Genomic DNA, 19,049 nt, shown 5'->3' with positions numbered 1-19,049 from the left:
TGCCTGTCACATGTCCTTGGTGTGTCTCCTGGCTGTGGTCCAAGCCACAGAGCTGTGACACCTCAGGGAGCGGGAGGTTCGGCTGAACTGCTGGACCTGGAGGGGTGAAGTGGAGACGGGTCTTGCCCACAGGCCGGCACCACCCACCCACAACGAGCGGCGCGGACACTCTTCCCGGCAACGTCAGAGCCTTTATGCCCGCTCTGGGGGGTGTCTGCCAACACCTGAGCAGGACGCCCTCCCACCCACCAGGGCCCACAGCAGAAAGCCAGGCCAGGAACAGCTGCCCGGGAGGCCAAAGCTCCAGAGCAGGAGCGCACCCCGACTCCGGGCCAGGAGCCCCAGGACCCCAGAATGGGGCAGTCCCCAGGGAGGAGCTGAGCACGTCACGGGGCCCACCCCCACACCCCATGGCCCTTCCTCTGCTCCCGACTCCAGGGAGGCGGTGGCTCCCTCGGCTTCTAGTTGACAGGCTGAGGTCTCCCTGGGCCCCGGGCAGTGGGAGTCCACCAGGCCACGTCTCTGGGGGACACAGACGAGGCAGAGACGGAGACATGATGTGGAAGACAGCAGAGGCAGGGTGGGCAGCAACCAAGCAGGTGACACTGGAGGAGGGACCCAGAGCTGGGAGCCACCTGGAGCGTCTCTCGGGGAGGACACACCTTTCCCGGCAGAAGCCCAGCTGTGCGAAGGTCCTGGGCAGAGCTGCTCAGACCTGGTGGAGGGCTGCGGTCAGAGAGGTGGGAGTCAAGGTGGGGCTGGAGGTGGGAGAGGCCCCTGGGGTGCAGCCGCCCTCCCAGCTGTAAAGGGGCCCTTTGACCCCAGAGGCTCTTCCACAGGGCGCTGTCCCATGCCTCTGCGGACGGGCAGCTCCACTTTCACATACACACGGGGTTTCCCGGGGCCCTCTCAGTGGCAGGGAGTCTGTCCAGGAAAGTCCTGGAGTGAGACTCAGGCTGTGGCCAGGCCAGTCCAGGGTCTTGGGCTGCATGGCTCTCCAGCCCCAGGCTGGGGGCTGGCCCCTGCCCAGAAAACACCCTGGGGGACCTGCAGACCCCAGCTGCACACGGGGCTCTCCCCAGGGACAGCAGGACCCAGCAGCACTGCCCCTTCCCTCCTCTCCACTGCAGTCCTCAGGCACAGGGTCCCCGCTTCTCATGCCACCGGAGGCAGGGGTCATGAGCATGGCCCGTGGCCTGGAGGACAGATGGGGAGGGGCAGTGCAGGGCAAAGTCATAGTGGGTGTGCCCAACAGCTGGCCCCTAGGGTGAGCATGGCGCAGGACGTTGGAGTGGTGGCAGAAGGCAGGGACTCTGGCTGGACTCTAGGAGCCACATGGTGCTCCTGGGGGTCAGGAGCCAGCAGCCTGGGCAGGAAGGGACAGAGCCTGGGGCTGGGAGCGGACTGGGGGAAAGTCTGGAGGGGCAAGGAGACCAGGCTGAGCCAGCGCACAGGCAGAGAGGGGACGCGTGGGGCCCTGAGGGAGGGGCTGCGTGCCTGGCCTAGGCTGGAGCGGACGGCGCCTGGCAGAGGACCTCTGTGCACTCCAGCACGGCTCCGACTCCCTGGGTCCTGCCCAGCAGGGCTGCTCCCCGCCCCCACCGGGAGCTCCCTAGGGTCTGAGTGGACACAGGGCTGAGCCTGTGACCACAGATCAGGGGCGAGGCCGAGGCAGGGGAGGCCACGTGGACAGGCAGTGGGGGCCAAAGAGGGGGCTATAAGGCCACAATCCCAAGGCCTCTGGTAAAGGGTGGGCAGGGAGACCAGGAGAAATCTCTGTCTGGAAGCAGCCCACACCTGTCACTGGGAACGGGGAGGGCGGGAGGAGGGCGCCTGGGAGTGTGGCAGAGGCATTAGGATGGTCCCACCCCAGCACCTTCTCCACTGGCCTGAACACACCTGGGCCGGAGCAGGAGGACACGTCCCTCCCGGCAGACTCAGCACTGTGCCTGGCCAAGAGCCCTGTGGCCTGCTTACAGGGCCGCTGTGTCTGCAGGGTCACTGCACTGGAGGAGGGACAGAGGTCCCCACACCAGGCCAGGCCAGAGAAGGCCCATTCCCGCCTCCTGAGGGGTCCAGAAACCGAGCAGGGGCTGACTCTCCCACCAACAGCCTGCTTCCACCTGCCGAGCCCAGGGCCTAGGAAGGGGCCAGGGCTGGGAGAGAGGGAGGCAGCGTCCACGGGGAAAGGGCTCCAATCTGGAAAGGTGAGAAAGCTCTGGAAGGGTGGTGACGGAGGCGCAGCACCGTGGTGTTGTCACTGTGGACCGAGACGCTGAGGAATCCACATCCTGAGCCGTCTGTGACCACAGAGCTTTAGTATTGACCTAAAATCTTCCTTCACCACAAAACGTTGGGACGGACTCCCACCATCCTGAGCCCCAGCTCCAGGCAGCGGAGTGGGTTTCTCTGTGCGACGCCAGAGCCTCTCTGGCCCGCACCCCCCCGGGGCAGTGTGCCCTCACAGGAAGCCGTGTGGGGTGGGTGGGCCGGGAACTGGCTTCGGCTGCTTCTGTCCCGGGCCACCTGGAAGGACCGCTTCTGGCCAGCTTGGTCCCCCTGACAGCCAGTCCTCCGCTCATCACCCCTGCCTCCCGCACGCACGTTCCCAGGACGTGTTCAGCGAGAGGGGCTGGGCTGTGGCCTGGGAGGCTCGGGGCCAGTGACCCAGCTTCCAGGGGTGGCTGCCTCGTCCACCCCAGGCACGTGTCCTATGCCATCTGTTGGACCTTTCTGTTCCTTCAGACTCGGGGGACCCCGTGACGCAGAGAGCTGGTATCTGCAGCCACCGTGGGGCAGCCTGGCGAGTGTGGTCAGCAGGGACAGCTGGCATGGCTGTCCACCTGCCAGGAGAACAGGGGAGGGGGCACCGACAATCAGAGGGGGACCGCGGGGCGCCTGCTGGAGGGGTGACTAGCTCCAGAGGGGGCCCTGTCGGGGGCTGGCTCTCTGGATGGACCTCCAAGGAAGGGCACAGGCAGAAGCCCAAGGGCAAGGCCCAGCGGAGAAGAGGCTCAGAGGAGCCCGACTGTGGGTGTGCAGCCTCTGTCCAGCGTCCTCTGGTCAGTGTGGGGTCCAGCTTACATGTGGACTGGCCCTGCACAACAGTGGACCCTGGGAGAGCCAGAGGCCAGGAGGAAGGGCAGGCGCAGTACAGCAGGAGGCATCTGGAACGGAGGTGGTCGGGGCCTTCAGGGAGCCCCCAGGGAGCTGGGGTGGGGCGGCCCAGGCTCCCAGAGCAGAGCCCAGGGTGTCCAGAAGCTCTGAGGGAACCTGAGGGAACCTTGCAGTTCTTTGAAGCCTGAGGGGCTGACAGCAGACAGGTGGCCATGAGTACAGGTCCTGGGAGTGGGCCACCTGCCTGTGCCCAATTACTGACACAGAGCCCAAACCCAGGGGCACACCCACCCTGTGGAGGACCCTGCCCTGGTCCAGCCCAGCTGACCTGGGGCCTGCTGCCTACTGTGCTCCTGCTGGCCTGACACCACACTGCCGACTGGCACTGAAGAAAGGGGGTCTCTACCTGGGAGCAGCTGCCTGCCCCAGCACCATGTCGGCTCTCCTCCCCTGGGCCCCAGGGGAAGAGGACGTAAGCTCCTTTCTCCTCCCAAGCCCAAGTGTCCAGAAGACCTGCAGCAGCTGGCCATAGCAGCTTGGGAGAGGGGTCGGTGGTGCAAGGACACCCCTCAGCTCATAGACCCGGGGACACGTGGAGGACACTTCCTCTGCAGGCCCCCAGGGAGGGCAAGGCAGAGTGGCCTCACAGTGCTGCAGCCTGGCTCCTGGTGGCAATGACCACAGAATGACAGCTCATAGCGGCCAGTGGCAGGAGCTTCAGCAGTGCCCTGCGGCAGGACCCCGCTGCTGAGAAGACTCCCTGTTCTTCCGACCTTGCTCTCACCAAGAACAACATCGATCCAAACAGAACCTCCCAGGCTAGAGGTTATAATAACAATAATATATATCACATACAATAACGATAATGATCCACACAGCAGAATTATTACCAGTAGGCAAGCTGTCCACTCCCCCCAACAGGCAGGTGCAGACTGCAGCCCCTGGGCTGATGGGACGTGGCCACACTCTGCTTCTGCGAGTTTCTCCTCAATGATGACATGATACTAGGCACAGAGCACTCCTTCCCTGCCTTCCCCGCAGGCTGGGAGAAACTGAGGCCTTTCCGGTGGTCTTCAGCACCTCCACTGCCCACAGCACCCCGACCTCACCCTGAGGCCCCTCCCAACCTGTTCCCCAGGGGCCCACAGAGGGGGTTGGGCAGCCTCACTTAGAAGAGGGGTGTCAGGCAAAGTCCTCCACAGAGAGGGCACTGAAGTCCAGGCAGTGCCCACCTCTGGCCCCGGAAGGCAGGACGGGGTCAGCAGAGACTCTGAGGCCACGCCCATCCTGGGCTTTGACGTCTGGTTCTGCAGGGCTGGGATGGAACGCGGGAAGCTGGCCCACGCTAGGCAGGTGCCCCAAGCTGAGCTGCAGCCCTGCCCCCTCTGATCTTTGCTTAGGTCTGTGCTGACTTTGGCAAGGGGCAGAGAGGAAGCTGGTCCATCCTGGAGACACAGTGTGCCCGGGGTGTGACGCATGAGGGCCCCTGGGCTCCTGCCCTCGTGTGCTGGGGAAGCAAGTCCTGGTCTGCTCCAGCGAGCCAGGGCTGGGCCCCGGGCAGGCTGTTGGGAGGCAGAAGGCCAATGAGGCCACCCTTCACCTTCCCTTGAACCTGGACAGACCTTCCTGGCTGCAGCCCTGGGCACAGCCCTGCTGGGGACCTACACTACTGTGGTCTGTCTCTCTCCTTTTCTCTCTCTCTCTCTCTCCATCTGTGTCTCTGTCCCCATCTCTGGTGACACGTCTGATAAAGTACAGCTCTTTCAATCACTGCGCCCACAATAAAACCGGTGCCTGGGCTGGAAATCCCCTGAAGAGACCATTTCCTCCCCAGAGTGCGACGACTGTGGCAGCACCCCGTCACCTGCTCTTGTGGGCAGGTGGCACCTGCCCTGTGCTGGTCCCTTCCATAGGAACTGCTGGGTCAGGTGAGGGGTCAGGGGTCAGGGGCTGCGACATGTGTGGGAGGCTCATGGGAGCCTGTGGGCCCCTCGGCTCTGTCCTCCACGTGGCAGTACAGTGTCCTGGCAAAGCCACACCATCTGCTTCCTGTCTTTGGAGGGTACTGGGAGGGGTGACGTTCTCCCCGGAGCCCAGGCTCCTTCTGGCCCACACCTGGCCTGTCCCTTGGTGGGCACTGTGGAGCCAGGCCCTCTCTGCCCCCAGACAGAGGAGGGCTCCTGGGACTTGTGCTCAGGACCATGGACAGGAGGCCACGGAAGCCCTGCCTGCCCTGTCCACTCACCCCAGGTCTCCTGCAGGATCAGCCAGAACCCAGAGGGCCTGACCTTTCCACTGCCCCTCTGCACACCCTTCTGCAAGCTGCCCAGCCCGACTGGCCTAAGTAACAGTCCAGGACAGCTGGCCTGGCTGGTCACCCTGCTGGGGAGCTAGGCTCAGAGAGGAATCCCCATGGAAGCTCAGAGAGCCGAGAAGCAGGAAGGTCTGGGGCGTCAGGGGGACCCTGCAGGGACAGCTCCTGCTCGGAGACACTGACCCCTGGCTGACATCCATGGTCTCCCAGCTGCCTGGTCCCTGAGCCCTGTGAGTGCTCATGGATGGAACTGAGGTGCATCCCTGCTCCCACGGCGGGGCACAGAGCTAGGGCCTGGGACTCGGGCGGCCCCTGGTCCATTTACTTCTTCCTGAGGACCAGCCAGGAGGTTCCCATCAGTGGGGTGGCACCGCTGGGTGTCGAGGGGTCCTGCAGCTGCCCTGTGAAGACTGTGGGCCTGCTGAGCAACGGGAACGGCCAGACGGTCAACTTCATGCTGTGCGTGCCTGACCCCAGGACCTCAGCACGTGAGTGCACGGGGAGAGGGGGCTTTCAGGGGGACAGAGGTAACCTGAGGTCACTGCGGTGACCCTGATCCGACCCATGCCCTCATAAGGTCAGGGCACAGACGCTTGCCAAGGATGACCGTGAGGACACAGGAGAAGACATCGTCTACAAAACCATGGAGAGGGCAGCCCTGTGGCACCTTGATCTCAGACTCCCAGCCCCAAGGACTGAGACCATGTCTGTGGTCCCCAGTGTGGGGCGCTTTGTCATGGTGGCCCTAACACATTAACGTAGGGCCCTAACTAATTAGTGCAGAGCAACACGGCTTTCCCCAAGCCGCTGTCAGCCCAGGTCGGTTCAGTCATGCCCCCCAACCACAGGGGTCCCTGTCCTGCATCCCCCGTGCTGGCCCCTGCTCGGAGCCCGCAGGTTGGGAACACCTACTTCCCCGCCGCTAAGCAGGTCGTGGACTTCCGGCAGCAGACCGTGCAACTTCCTGTTTCAGGCCCCATCAGAAGCACCGTAAGATGCTTAATGAGAAAGTTTTCAGTCCTTCTGCTTTTTGGCTTTGGCCAAATCCAGGAAGGCAGGACTCTGGGCAATGAGAGCCTGAAAGAGCATCGAAACAGCGGGCTGTGACCTCCAGACACCTCCACATAGCCTTCCCGCCACTGCCCCCTCCCTCTCCTTCCAGAGCCAGGAACGAGGCCCCGTGGCACCCCAGGCCAGCTGAGGGCAGAGGGGCCGAGGGCCGGCCCGCGTGGCTTCCTGCGGGAAAGGGTAAGCAGACTGCTGCAGAGGTCCAGCTGCAGCTGACCCCTCTCCATGCTGGGCCTGAACCAAGGGGCTCACGGGACTCCTCAGACTCAAATTAGGACATGACCCAACCCAAGGGCAGGGGTGGGTGCTGAAGGGCAGCCCTCCTCCACCCGGACCTGGAGTGACGTGAGCACAGGGCACCAAGTGGGACGGGACGAGCCGCAGCCCTGCTGAGAACCCAGCCCTGCCCGGTCTCCTTCCTGAGGACAGGATGGCTCTCCTGCTGAGGGCGCTGAACCACGTCCTCACAAAATTCCTGCGTTGGAGGCCTCAGCCCTGGGCCTGAGGTGCCCTTCTCTGGAGGCAGGGTCTCTGGTGAGGTGACGGATGGACTCATGGTCAGGGTACTTGTGAGAAGGGAGTTTGGGGCAGAGACCTGGACAATGCTGCTACAAATAAATCGAGGAAGGCCCAAGAGGACAGCAAACACCAAGCTGGGGACAGCCTGGGCCAGCGTCCTCAGAGCCTAGAGAGCCCAAGATGAGGAGCCTCAGGACCCAGGCCTCCAGAACTGGACACTCTCATGTTCTAAGAACGTGGTGATTGGGGCCGGGCGTGGCGCACCCACCTGTAATCCCAGCAGTGTGGGAGGCTGAGGCAGGAGGATCGCGAGTTCAAAGCCAGCCTCAGCCTCTGCGAGGCTCTGAGCAGCTCAGTGAGACCCTGTCTCTAAACAAAATGTAAAACAGGGCTGGGATGTGGCTCAGAGGTCTAGTGCCCGAGTTTAACAATGTGGTGATTGGGAAGACGCTGCCCAGGGACGAGCAGCATGCAGGCTGCCGCTCAAGGCCGTGTCAGAGGGAGGCCAGAGAGGCCCAGGCTGCTGGGAGGAGAGCAACGGGGTCAGGATGGAAAACCATGAACCACGGGGAACCATGATCGAGGGGAACCCAACCTCTGATATCACAGCCAGAAAACTGGGCACCTCCCAGAAGCAGGAAGGCTCCAGCTGACCACAGAGGCACACCAGGACCCAGTGCTGCTCTGCGGCCTGACGGACGTCCTATGGCCCGTCTGCACCCAACAGGCCCAGTCAGCCGCTGGCTCGCCAAGGGCAGTGCTCCCTGGTGTTGCACCTTTACTTTATGTGGTGCTGAGAATGGAACCCAGCGCCTCACCCAGGCTAGGACGCCTCCCACCGAGCCCCAGCCCAGCCTCCCCTTTCTGACACGATGCTTCTTCCAGGTCTGTAAGTTTACCTGAGCGCAGGTGGCCTGAACTGGGAAACCTTTACCGCCACGAGGGGTGGACGTGTGGCCTCGTTTTAGGAGGTCTGTGCCCTGTCTTCTTGGCACCTGTGAATGGTGGCCTGGCAGCCAGGTATCAATCAGCCCGGCTGCCAGAGAGGGAAACACCTGCACCCACTGGACCAGAATTCCTGAGCCTATCTTCAGACGTGATCCCTCTGACTTCAGACTGCGTGCAGCAGACCTTGCCTTCACCATGTGAACTACTCACAAAGGCCAAATGTTACCAAAATGTGGCCTAAAAATTCACTGATTTTAAGCAAATAGGTACACAAAAATATAATTGTAAAGATAACCTGTGTCTCAAATGTTAAAAATAAACATAAGACTTGTAATTAAAAAAAAAAAAGAATGTGACACTTGGTCACAGCAGTGACCAACACGCCTACTTTGCAGTCTGTAGTGACTGAGTTAAAGTACGTGTGCTGCCTGGCACATGGTGGTGTGAGCAGTAAGGCTGGAAGGTTCCAGAAAGCCTGCAGGATGGGGGAAGAATGTGGGCCAAGCCCTGGGACTGACCAAGGAACCAAGAAGGGGCCTGAGCCAGGGCCCAGCAGGTCCAGGCTGGGCCGACCCCCGCACTGCCGCCCAGCACCCCACGTCCAAGTACCTCCAGCCCGTGGCTCGGGGGCCGAGGCTGGGCTTTGAGGAGACAGAGGCAGGATGACTCCCAGCTCACGCATGACCCTCCATGACCCCTGGAAAACCGGAGAGCAGGTTCTGGTGGGGCCCATGCTGTCCCTGCCGCACCCTGCTGACTGAGCCATCATTCACGTGAGGAGGAACATCGCTCACAGCCTCGCCAACCCTCTGGGCTGTGGGATCCTGGGGGACTATGCCAGCCACAGACACATCTCAGGACAGATGCCATCCACCACACTCAAGGCCGAGGCGGAAAGGGCCTCAGAACAGGCACGAACCAGAATCCAGCCCCAGGGAGGGTGACCAGGGTCCTCACGTGCCACGCTAGTAGCCCCAGAGCTCATCTGGGGTCCTGCTGGTCAGGACCCTGTGGTTTCATACCTGAGAACATCTAGGCCCCAAGACCCCTCTGACCTCCAGGTGGACAGTGGGGAGTGGTACCGCAGAGCTGTCCGAAGCCTCTCTGGGTGGCCACAGCACCAAGGCCAGCAACCAGGTAAGGACTCAGCCCAGAGCAGCAGCCTTCTCCCTCCTGTCTCCCCTGCAGGCTCTGCTGCCGGTAGCTGTAGGGCACAGCGTCCACCTGAGGGTCAGCCCGTTTGGCCTGGACGCTCCTGGGGCTATGGTGTGTTCTAGGAAATCAACTCACGCTTCCCTGACACACCAGGGCCTGTCTGATGGCCCTCACCCCACACGTCCCGCAGACACCATGCAGCTCCTCACCCCCACATCATAGTGTCCCAGGTCAATCAGCCATGCATGCCGTGGGCTGGATCTGGAACTGGGCCCCGCTGGCCGACGGTGCTCCAACCCCAGATGGGTTTTCCCTGGCCATGAAGCCTCCCATGGTGGCCGCAGGGCAAGCGCCTTCACAAGCCACGGAGAAAACCTGCTGCTGTCCTCCCACTTCTGTTGGTCAGACGGGCGGCAGCAGTCACCCAGCACTCTCCCGCGGGCCCAAACCACCAGGGTCAGAAGCAGACATCCGCGCCAGCTCAGCTGTCCACAGCCCTCCCTCAGGCCTTGTGAGCAGCTGTCCAGGATGCACGGGCAGGACCTGACGGTGCCCCTGACTGGCAGGTCTGTCCTGAAGAGGCCCCCGGCCTGGTGGCCCATCCCCGGGGTGACCCTGTCCTGCCCACACAGTGCTGTGTCCACAGCAGACGGGCTGTGGCTCGGGCCTTGGAGTGCCCAGCGCACACGGCGGCCTGTCCTCTGCCTTTCTGCTGGTGCAGGAGGCAGGGCTGTCCTCATGTCCACAGGGGCCTCCCAGGTTCAGCTCAGGGCGGCCCAGAGCGACTGCTCCAGACATGAATGAGGTGCCCCTGGGGCTCCTGCACTCCCCACAGGAGTCCAGGGTGGGCAGCAAGACCACCACGAGCGACCGTGAGGCCAAGAGCAGCTCCCTGGGAAGGGCCCCAGCCACGGCCAGCAGGAAAGCACCGCAGTGGGCAGGACGGCCAGAGGTAGCTGGTGCGTGGGGAGTGGGGGAGGCAAAGGGTCGCGGCCCGCAGCCACACTTCTCTCCCTCACTCCACGGGGTCAGGGAGACACCCACACACCCATGTTCACGAGAGCCACTGTGGGGCGTGACCCAGGTGGCCCTGGCTGCATGAAGGGCAGAGGAGCTGTGGCTCACTGTGGAATGTCACTCAGCCCCAAAGGACTCCAACACCGCTACACGGTGGGTGGGCCCTAAGGACGACGCTCCGCACAATCCCACCCACGGGAGGTCCCCGGAGTGGGGGTGCCCAGGCTGGGAGGGGAGGGGAGCTGTGCTCAGGACTGAGCCTCAGCTGGGAGGATGGAGACCTGGGGATGGGGGTGGCAGGGGCTGCACAGGTGCTTAATGCTGCGGAACTGTGCTGCTAAGGATGGCTAAGGGATGCCTTTCATGGTGTGTGTGTGTGTGTGTGTGTGTGTGTGTGGTGCTGGGGGCTGAACCCAGGGCCTTGTGCACGCAAGGGAGGCACTCTACCAACTGAGCTTATCCCCAGCCCCTCATGTTGTGTATTTAACCAAAATATAAAAGCAAGTAATCCAGGTGCGGTGGCACACACCTGTAATCCCAGCAACTTGGGAGGCTAAGGCAGGAGGATCACAAGTTCAAGGCCAGCCTCAGCAACTTAGTGAGATCCTATCTCAAAATAAAAAATAAAAGTCCTGGGGATGTAGCTCCGGAGAGAGCACTTGCGTAGCATGTGAGGCCCTGGGCTCAGCTTAATCCCCAACACGGAAAAAAATAAAGCAAGTCTGACAAGACAGGGTGGTAGCCCAGCCTGAGCCTCCCCACCTGGAGACCCCCCCAGGAGCCCACCTCTAGCCTGAGTCTCTGTCTTGGCTGACGGATCCTCTGGAACCCCTTCCCTTGGTGCCTCCTCCTAGCACATGGCTGGGGTGGCCACTGAAGCCAGGACAGGCCCTGGCCCACCTAGACAGACGTGATGGCCACACAGGTTCCCAGTGCTCCGTCCAGCCCAGGCCTGCTGCCCAGCCACCCCCTCTCTTCTTTTTGACACCTGCCTGGACAGAAGGCAACGGGTGACCTGCTCACGCCTGGCCCTGGCAAGGCCAAGGGTGACGTGCAGCCAGTGCCCCCGGGGCTACCCAGGGGGCTCCAGAGAGCCCACCCCCCATGCCGTGGCCCTCCCCCAGCTCCCAGCCCCTCCACCCAGGGACAGAGGAGAGCAGCACAGACCTGGGGAGGGAACGCGTCCCCACCCACGGGGGCCAGCACGTGTTCCCTCCAGGTCACAGGAAGTCGCTTACCCCGCAGCACCAGGCAAGAGAAAGCCAGGGCTCCCAGCCAGCTCCCTGCCTGCTTGGGTGCCCTGCCCTGGGGCTGGCCCTGCCCCAACTCAGAGCTGACTGGAAGGGACACTGTGTCAGGAAGCCTAGAGCCAGGTTCAGAGCATGCCAGCTGCCGGAAGTCAGAAAGACTAGCTGGGAAGAGGCAGGGGAAACACCCTCCCTGTAGGGAGTCCTAAGAGCCCACAAGGACACAGAGGAGAACACCGGCCAGAGTCGGCCCAGGGAGCTCAACCTCCAAGGGAGGCAGTTTCCAGGGAGAAGGAAGGCCGCTACCGCTCAGACCTCAACCGGAAGAGCCTCACGGGGCGCGGCGGGGTCGGGGCAGGGCGAGGCGAAGGCGGGGCGAAGCGAAGGTGGGGGGGCGGGCGGGGCGAGGCGAAGGCGGGGCGAAGCGAAGGTGGGCGGGGCGAAGGCGGGGCGAAGGTGGGACGGGCGGGGCGGGGCGAAGGTGGGGCGGGGCGAGGCGAAGGAGGGGCGGGGCGAAGGTGGGGGGCGAGGCGAAGGCGGGGCGAAGGTGGGCGGGGCGGAGGTGGGCGGGGCGGAGGTGGGGCGTGCGGGGCGAGGCGAAGGCGGGGCGGGCGGCACTCCCCTCCCCCGAGTCGCAGGCAGCGCTGAGTCTGAGCACACCTGCCCTGTGTGCCTGTGCCCACAGGAGCGCCCTGGGCACACCTGCCCTGCGTACCTGTGCGCACAGGAGCGCCCTGGGCGCGGCACGCCAGGGGCCGGAGGGGCCAAAAGGAGGGAAACAGAACCAAGGGCCGGGCGTGCTCACCGCGAGCTGGCCTGCCTCGTCCTCGCCTGAAGACACAAACAGACCCACAGCGGTCAGGGAAGAGGGGACGTCAGGCACAAAGACCCACGAGAAGACACAGAGGCAGTGGACATCAACCCAACTCGCTCAGAAACACGGAAACGTCCAGGTCTAAAGGCACCAAATGACGAAGGCACCAGAGTGGATCAAAAACCAGATCCAATTATATGTGCTTACAAGGACCCCACGTTAAATACGAAGGCAATGCAGAGTTAAAAATAGAGATGGGCTGGGTGTGGTGGCTCAGAGGCTGAGGCAGGAGATCACAAGTTCAAAGCCAGCCTCAGCAATTTAGCAAGACCCTGTCTTAGGAAAAAAGGCTGGTGATGTGGCTCAGTGGTAGGGTGCCCTTGGGTTCAATCCCTGGTACAAAAAAATAAAACAGAATAAAATAAAGTGATAGAGAGAGATCCTACACAGTCATCAGGAGAAAGGGGGAGGCCGGAATGGCTCCAGGCAGCAGACTTGGGCAAGGAAGCTGGTCAGGGACGAGGAGGGCACTGCCTGGTGACAAAGGACACCAGAGGCGGCTCCATGGTCGCTGGGACAGCAACAACTCTCAGCAACCCAAGAGCCACAGGCAGGATGGGTCAGGACGTCCAGCCCAGCGGCAGGATGGGTCCCCTGGGTACGATGGACAGCTACAGCTGCCCCATCCCACGAGGGCAGAGCCCACTCTTGAGTGCCCACAGACACACCTTAGGTGCAAGGGAACAGAAGTCACACAGGCCTGCTCTCAGACGACCAAATGGAACAGACCCGGAATCAACAACAGAAAGTTGGACACCCCCACTCAGACCAGAGAAGGCGCTGACTCAACCCGCAGCAAGATGCGGTGAGAACAGCGTCCAGGGGAGACCGACAGCAGGAACCGTGCGTGACAGAGGCCAACCTGAGCTTCCACGGCAGGCAGCTCGGGAAAGAAGAGCCAGTTAAACCCACAGAGAGAGGACAGATGACGGACGGGGAGAGAAATTAATAAAACTGAACACAGGCGCTCAACACAGAACTCAGTTCTTTGAAAGGATCAGTGAAATGGATGAGCCTCTGCTAACTGCAGAAGACAAGAAATGAGAACGTCACAAATGGGTGTGGCCAGAAGCACAGCCTTGGGCTCCCAGCTGCCCCGACGAAGGGAAGGGACCAGCTCCCAGAGACAGCAAGCGACACCCACGAACCTCAGCCACAGACGGCCTTCAGTGGAAAGCACCGGGCGGGTCACTGCGAGCCCAACAGCAGCTCTCCACGGTCGCCGCCCGAGGTCAGAGCAGAAGGAACACATCCGAATCCATGCTGTGAGGCCAGCATTACTGTAACCAGACACAGAAGTCCAAGAAAAGGAGACTACAGACCAGCATCCCCACGAGCACAGAGGAGAACCTCCTTGAGAAAATACCAGCAAATCCAACCTAATAACATCTAGAAATAGTTACACACCAAATCCAAACGGGTCTGTCCCAGGAAAAGCTGGCACAGCGTGTGAAGATCAATTAATGTAGCCCACCACATCAACAGGTGGAAGAGCCCACGATCACATCAACACATCAGAAAACCCATCTGCCAAACCCCACTACCATCCATGAAACCCGAGAAAGAGTTCACACACACTCCTGCTCAGGAAACTAACAGAGGGAGACCTCCCTCAGTGGGATAGAGAATACCTACAAAACACCGACAACTACATCATTCTTGGTTTGTTTTGTTTTTTTTTGAAGTGCCTAAGATTAATATATGATTTCTCCTTCACTGCTAATATCCTATGTTGTGTTTTTACTTTTTTCAAACAGTAGAATGCATTTTGACACACTGTACACAAAGGAGCACATCTTCTCCGTCCTCTGGCTGTGCATGGTCAGAGTCACTCCAGTAGTGCACTCTCACAGGTACGTAGGGTAACAAAGTCTGTCTCATTCTACGGTCCTTCCCATCCCCACTGCCACCCCTCCCCTCCCTCGCCTCTGCACAAGCCAAAGTTCCTTCACTCTTCCCTACCCTCTCCCCCTGCCCCACTGTGGATCAGCATCTGCTTATCAGAGAAAACATTCGGCTTTTGGTTTGGGGGATTGGCTTATTTCACTTAGCATGATGTTCTCTAGTTCCATCCGCTTACCTGCCGCAGTCTGTCTGGGCACAAAATCACGAGCCACTCAAACAGGAACAAACTTTATTTCTGAAACTCCCGCCAATGCCACACACACTCCCGGGAAATATGCCGACCCACACACGCAACAGGAAATCCCTCCTCCAGAATTCCCTCCTACTGCACTTTCCCAACCAACTCTTTGGAACTCTTTGGGAGCTCCAAAGTAGCAGGCCAAGGTGGACAGCAGGGGTCTAATATCCACTTGAATGCAGATGTTAACATAATCATATCATCTCAATGGCTGGCTGGCGTCACCTTTCAACCAAAAATGCCATGCGTCTTTCCTACTTGGCTATGGCTCTCAGCATCTCCCCCCTTCTGTTTAATTAAGCAACAAGCATGTGGCTTAGGGACCGTGCCTGGTAGGTTGTCCAATTCAACATATGGTCCTTACCCGTCATCGGATGAGCTGACCTCTAGGCGTCAGCCTCCTGTCTTAGGTTGGTACCACTGCAATTGGATCATACCCGTCACTGACTACCGGTCCAGCATACAGCCATACTTGTGGATAGGCCTATGCACCAGTGGGGGGGTGAGGTTCTTGCCTCACCTCTGTTGGCCCCCAAATTTGGCCTTGGTGCCAGTGGGGGGGTGAGGTTCTTTGCCTCACCTCTGTTGGCCCCCAAATTTTAGACCATCACTAGTAGAAGGGAGGAGGATGCAAAATGCCATGACACTAAGCCAATTGAGGGCTCCTTTGAAAAACTGTATCACCGGTGACACCATCAGCAAAGATACGCCAGCACTACCACAATTTGCTGCACCAACAGATAGTTCACAATGCATACAAGTGATACATAGTCCAGGCAAGTTCTGCAAGCAGTTCAAAGCAGAGGGGTCTATCAATATGTCCATTTCCTCCCAAAGTAAATCGACTCCTTGATTGAGCATTACTTGTTGAGTTATTATTCATTGATGCATCAGTTTATACAGTTTGTTGTGATAACTATCGAAGAAGCTGTAGTTTGGTTTCATCTTTATCTTCACCGGCACTGGGATGAAGATAGGAATTTTGACAATGATGCTAAAAAATTACGTAACATTCCAACAGGTACTAAGAAAACAATTTTCTGAACAATTTACATTATTTTGAACAGAATTATTAAATATAATGAAAAGGAAAGGTGAAAGTAAACAAACAGATCTGTTAACCTCCTTATTTGTACACATTTTAAAACAATTCTCAAAAGCTGTTTACTCAATTTAAATTAAGCCATTAAAATCACGTGAATAAAAAAAAATTCGGATCCATTTTTTCATGAGTGCTCCTCATATATGATATATGGACAAACGCACATACAGACATACAACACAAAAGAGAAGTGTGCACACAAACGTACAACACATAAGACAATAGTAAAGGCCTTGTAGCTTTACACAGGTGAAATCTCCATTGCAATGTTTAAAAACTCCACAGTCAAAAAATAAAACTGATCAGAAAAACATTAACTTAGGTCTGAATGAGCTCAAAAAATAAATTAGAACTTTATGATGTGGGAAAAAGCAATAATAAAATAGATATTGAAAAGAGCATCCTGGTTAATCACTGTCGCAGATGTAAGAATAGCCAAGCTGGAGCTCTGGATATCAGCTGTTATGGATTTGAGTCAAATCATCTTCTGTTTGGTCTATAGAAATCGCTTTGGTTAGTCTCTCTGGAATCCAAATCAGTTGCTGTTCTCCCTGTGGAAACACACAAACAGATCCCCGACTCCAGACAATCACTGGGTCAGGACCTTTCCATTGTCCTGTTAGAATATCCTTCCAAAGTACTTTAGGCTTATGTACATTTTTTGGACACATATGTCTTTCCGCAGCACTAAGTCCTGATGAATCCAAATTTAAAAAGTTTAGAGTAAAAAGTGTTATTTTAAGTTTATCTTTGGGGGATATATACCCCTTTCCAATTCCCTCTTTTTGTTTTAATAAGTACATTTTAATAGTTTGATGAGCCCTTTCAACTATGCCTTGTCCCTGTGGATTGTATGGGATTCCTGTTATATGAGTAATACCAAATGATGAGCAAAATTGTTTAAAAGAGGTAGAAGTATAGCCAGAACCATTATCTGTTTTTAACTGTTTTGGAACGCCCACAGTGGCAAAATTTTGTAAGCAATGAGCTATAATATCTTTAGTTTTTTCTCCAGCATGAAGGGAGCCCATCAAAAATCCAGAAGAAGTATCAACATGCAAATATTATAATTTTCCAAATTCTGGCAAGTGTGTGACGTCCATCTGCCAAATATGGTTAGGTATCAGTCCTCTAGGATTGACTCCAAGATTAACTTGTGGTAAAAAGGTCACACAATTTTGACATTGTTTTATTATATGTCTGGCTTGTTCCTTAGTTATTTTAAAGCACTTTTGTAAAGTATTAGCATTGACATGGAACCTTTTATGAAAATTTATAGCTTCGTCTATTGTGGAGAAAATATGTATGTCATGTGTAGATTTATTTGCTAAATCATTGCCCAAACTAAGGGCTCCAGGCAATCCTGTATGTGCCCTGATATGTCCTATAAAGAATGGATCTTTTCTGTCCCAGATTAGACTTTGTATAGTGGAAAACAAAGAGAAAACAGTAGAGGAAGGGGAAATCCTACCAGCATCTTCAAGGGATACTATAGCATTAACTACATACTGACTATCGGAAAATAAATTAAATACCGAATCTTTAAACATCACAAAAGCTTGTAAAACTGCATTAAGCTCTACCTTTTGAGTTGATTGTTTGGGTACTAAAAATGTAAAAGTTTGATCAGGGGTAACTACTGCTGCTGTACCATTATTTGACCCATCAGTGAATATATTTGGAGCATTCATGATAGGGTTTTTTTTTTTTTTGTCATTTTTGGAAAAACTACAGGATGCGAAGACCAAAAAGACAACAAAGGATTAGATGGTAAGTGGTTATCAAATGAAACATTAGATTTGCAGGTGAATATTGCCCAAGTATTTAACTCATTAGCTAACTCATCAATTTGATCCATAGTATATGGAGTAATAATTTTATTGGGAGAAATTCCAAACACTCCCTTTGCTGCTTTTATTCCTTTGAGTATTAATTGTCCTACAGCCTCAGGATACCTAGTAAGAATAGTGTTAGGAGAATAAGATAAATGTATCCACAATAATGGACCTTCTTGCCAAAATACTCCTGTAGGAATATTTTTTGTTGGTAGTACAATAAATAATAAAGGCAAACTTATATCAATTCTATCCAAATGCATATTTTCCATATATGTTTCAATAATTTTTAATGCCTTTCTTGCTTCAGGCGTTAACATTCGGGGTGAATTTGGATCTGATGGACCTTTTAGGATATCCAATAAAGGTCCCAACTCTCCTGTTGGTATGCCTAGATAAGGCCTTATCCAATTTATGTCTCCCAATAACTTTTGAAAGTCGTTAAGTGATTTGAGTTGATCTACTCGTATTTGAATTTTTGGTGGATGGACCATGGTTGAGGATAATAGAACTCCTAAATAATTAATTGGAAGATTTAATTGTACTTTATCTATTGCTATCTCTAGGTTATAATTTTTTAATAAATTTGTAAGTGTGGCATAACATTCTAGCAATGTGTTTTTATCTTTGTGTGCTAACAATACATCATCCATATAGTGAAATATTTGTAGTTCAGGATTTTGATTTCTAAGTGGCTGGATTGCTTTGTCAACATAAATTTGACACATAGTTGGGCTGTTAACCATCCCTTGAGGAAGTACTTTCTATTCATATCTCTGATCAGGACCTTCATGATTCAGTGCAGGGATAGTAAATGCAAAACGTGGACTATCCTCAGGATAAATTGGAATTGAAAAAAAAAACAATCTTTAATATCTATAACTAAAACATACCAGGTTTTTGGCAAACCAGACAATTGGGGAATCCCTAATTGAGCAGGTCCCATAATAACCATCTCATTATTAATGGCTCTTAAATCTTGCAATAATCTCCATTTACCAGATTTCTTTTTAATGACAAAAATGGGAGTATTATGGGGAGATATGGAAGGTTGTATATGTCCCTCCGCTAATTGTTGTTTGACCAGGTCATGGGCTGCTTGTATCTTTTCTTTAGTCAGGGGCCACTGAGGAACCCATACTGGTCTTTCTGATTTCCAAGTAATTTTTATTGTCTCAGTGGCCCTTTTTGAAAACCCTATCCATGTCTATTTATTCCTTGATCTATTTGAATTGGTGCTGCTATACCTTGTTCTTGTTTTCTTAATCTTTTTTCTTTCCTAAAACATTGTCTAGCCCTAGTAGTGAGGGTGTTAGGATTGACGTTATTTGTTAATGTCAAACCTAATTGATCTAGGACATCTCGTCCCCATAAATTTATAGGAAGATGATCCAATACATATGGCTGTATAGTTCCTTCACATTCTTCAGGATCCTTCTAATCTAATACCATCGCACTTCTATGGGGATTAGTTGCCACTCCTAGGCCTCAAAGCGTTTGAGTGCCTTGTTGTAACGGCCAATGTTTTGGCCATTCTTGACGAGATATGATGCTAAGGTCAGCACTTGTGTCCAGTAGCCCATTAAATTCATGTCCTTGAATATTTAGTTTTAGCATTGGGCGAGAATCTAAATTTAAAGACAGCATAGCCCAATCTACACCTGTGGAACCTAATCCCCTGGAACCTCTTTCTATAGTATGACTGGAAAA

The 19,049-nt window shown here is 55.7% G+C and overlaps 1 long non-coding RNA gene across 2 annotated transcripts; it reads right to left on the bottom strand.

The window, feature by feature from the left end:
* Nucleotides 1-6,375: 6,375 nt before the first annotated feature.
* On the bottom strand, nucleotides 6,376-11,746 carry LOC124089093 (uncharacterized). 2 transcript variants are annotated; one of them, XR_009226244.1, is made up of 4 exons: nucleotides 11,377-11,746; nucleotides 7,918-8,027; nucleotides 7,287-7,387; nucleotides 6,376-6,508 (listed from the first exon to the last, which is right to left on the bottom strand). It is a non-coding gene; the product is annotated as an uncharacterized LOC124089093 (long non-coding RNA). The 2 variants fall into 2 exon arrangements; XR_009226243.1 differs by having other exon boundaries at nucleotides 7,287-8,027.
* Nucleotides 11,747-19,049: the final 7,303 nt, after the last annotated feature.

This window comes from Marmota monax, unplaced genomic scaffold, assembly GCF_021218885.2.
Source record: "Marmota monax isolate L192 unplaced genomic scaffold, Marmota_monax_Labrador192_F-V1.1 WCK01_AAM20220418_F8-fsc00125, whole genome shotgun sequence".
In the NCBI taxonomy this organism is placed as follows: domain Eukaryota; kingdom Metazoa; phylum Chordata; class Mammalia; order Rodentia; family Sciuridae; genus Marmota; species Marmota monax.
Note: the sequence above shows the minus strand (reverse complement) of the source record. Positions and strands in the feature narration are given on the sequence as shown.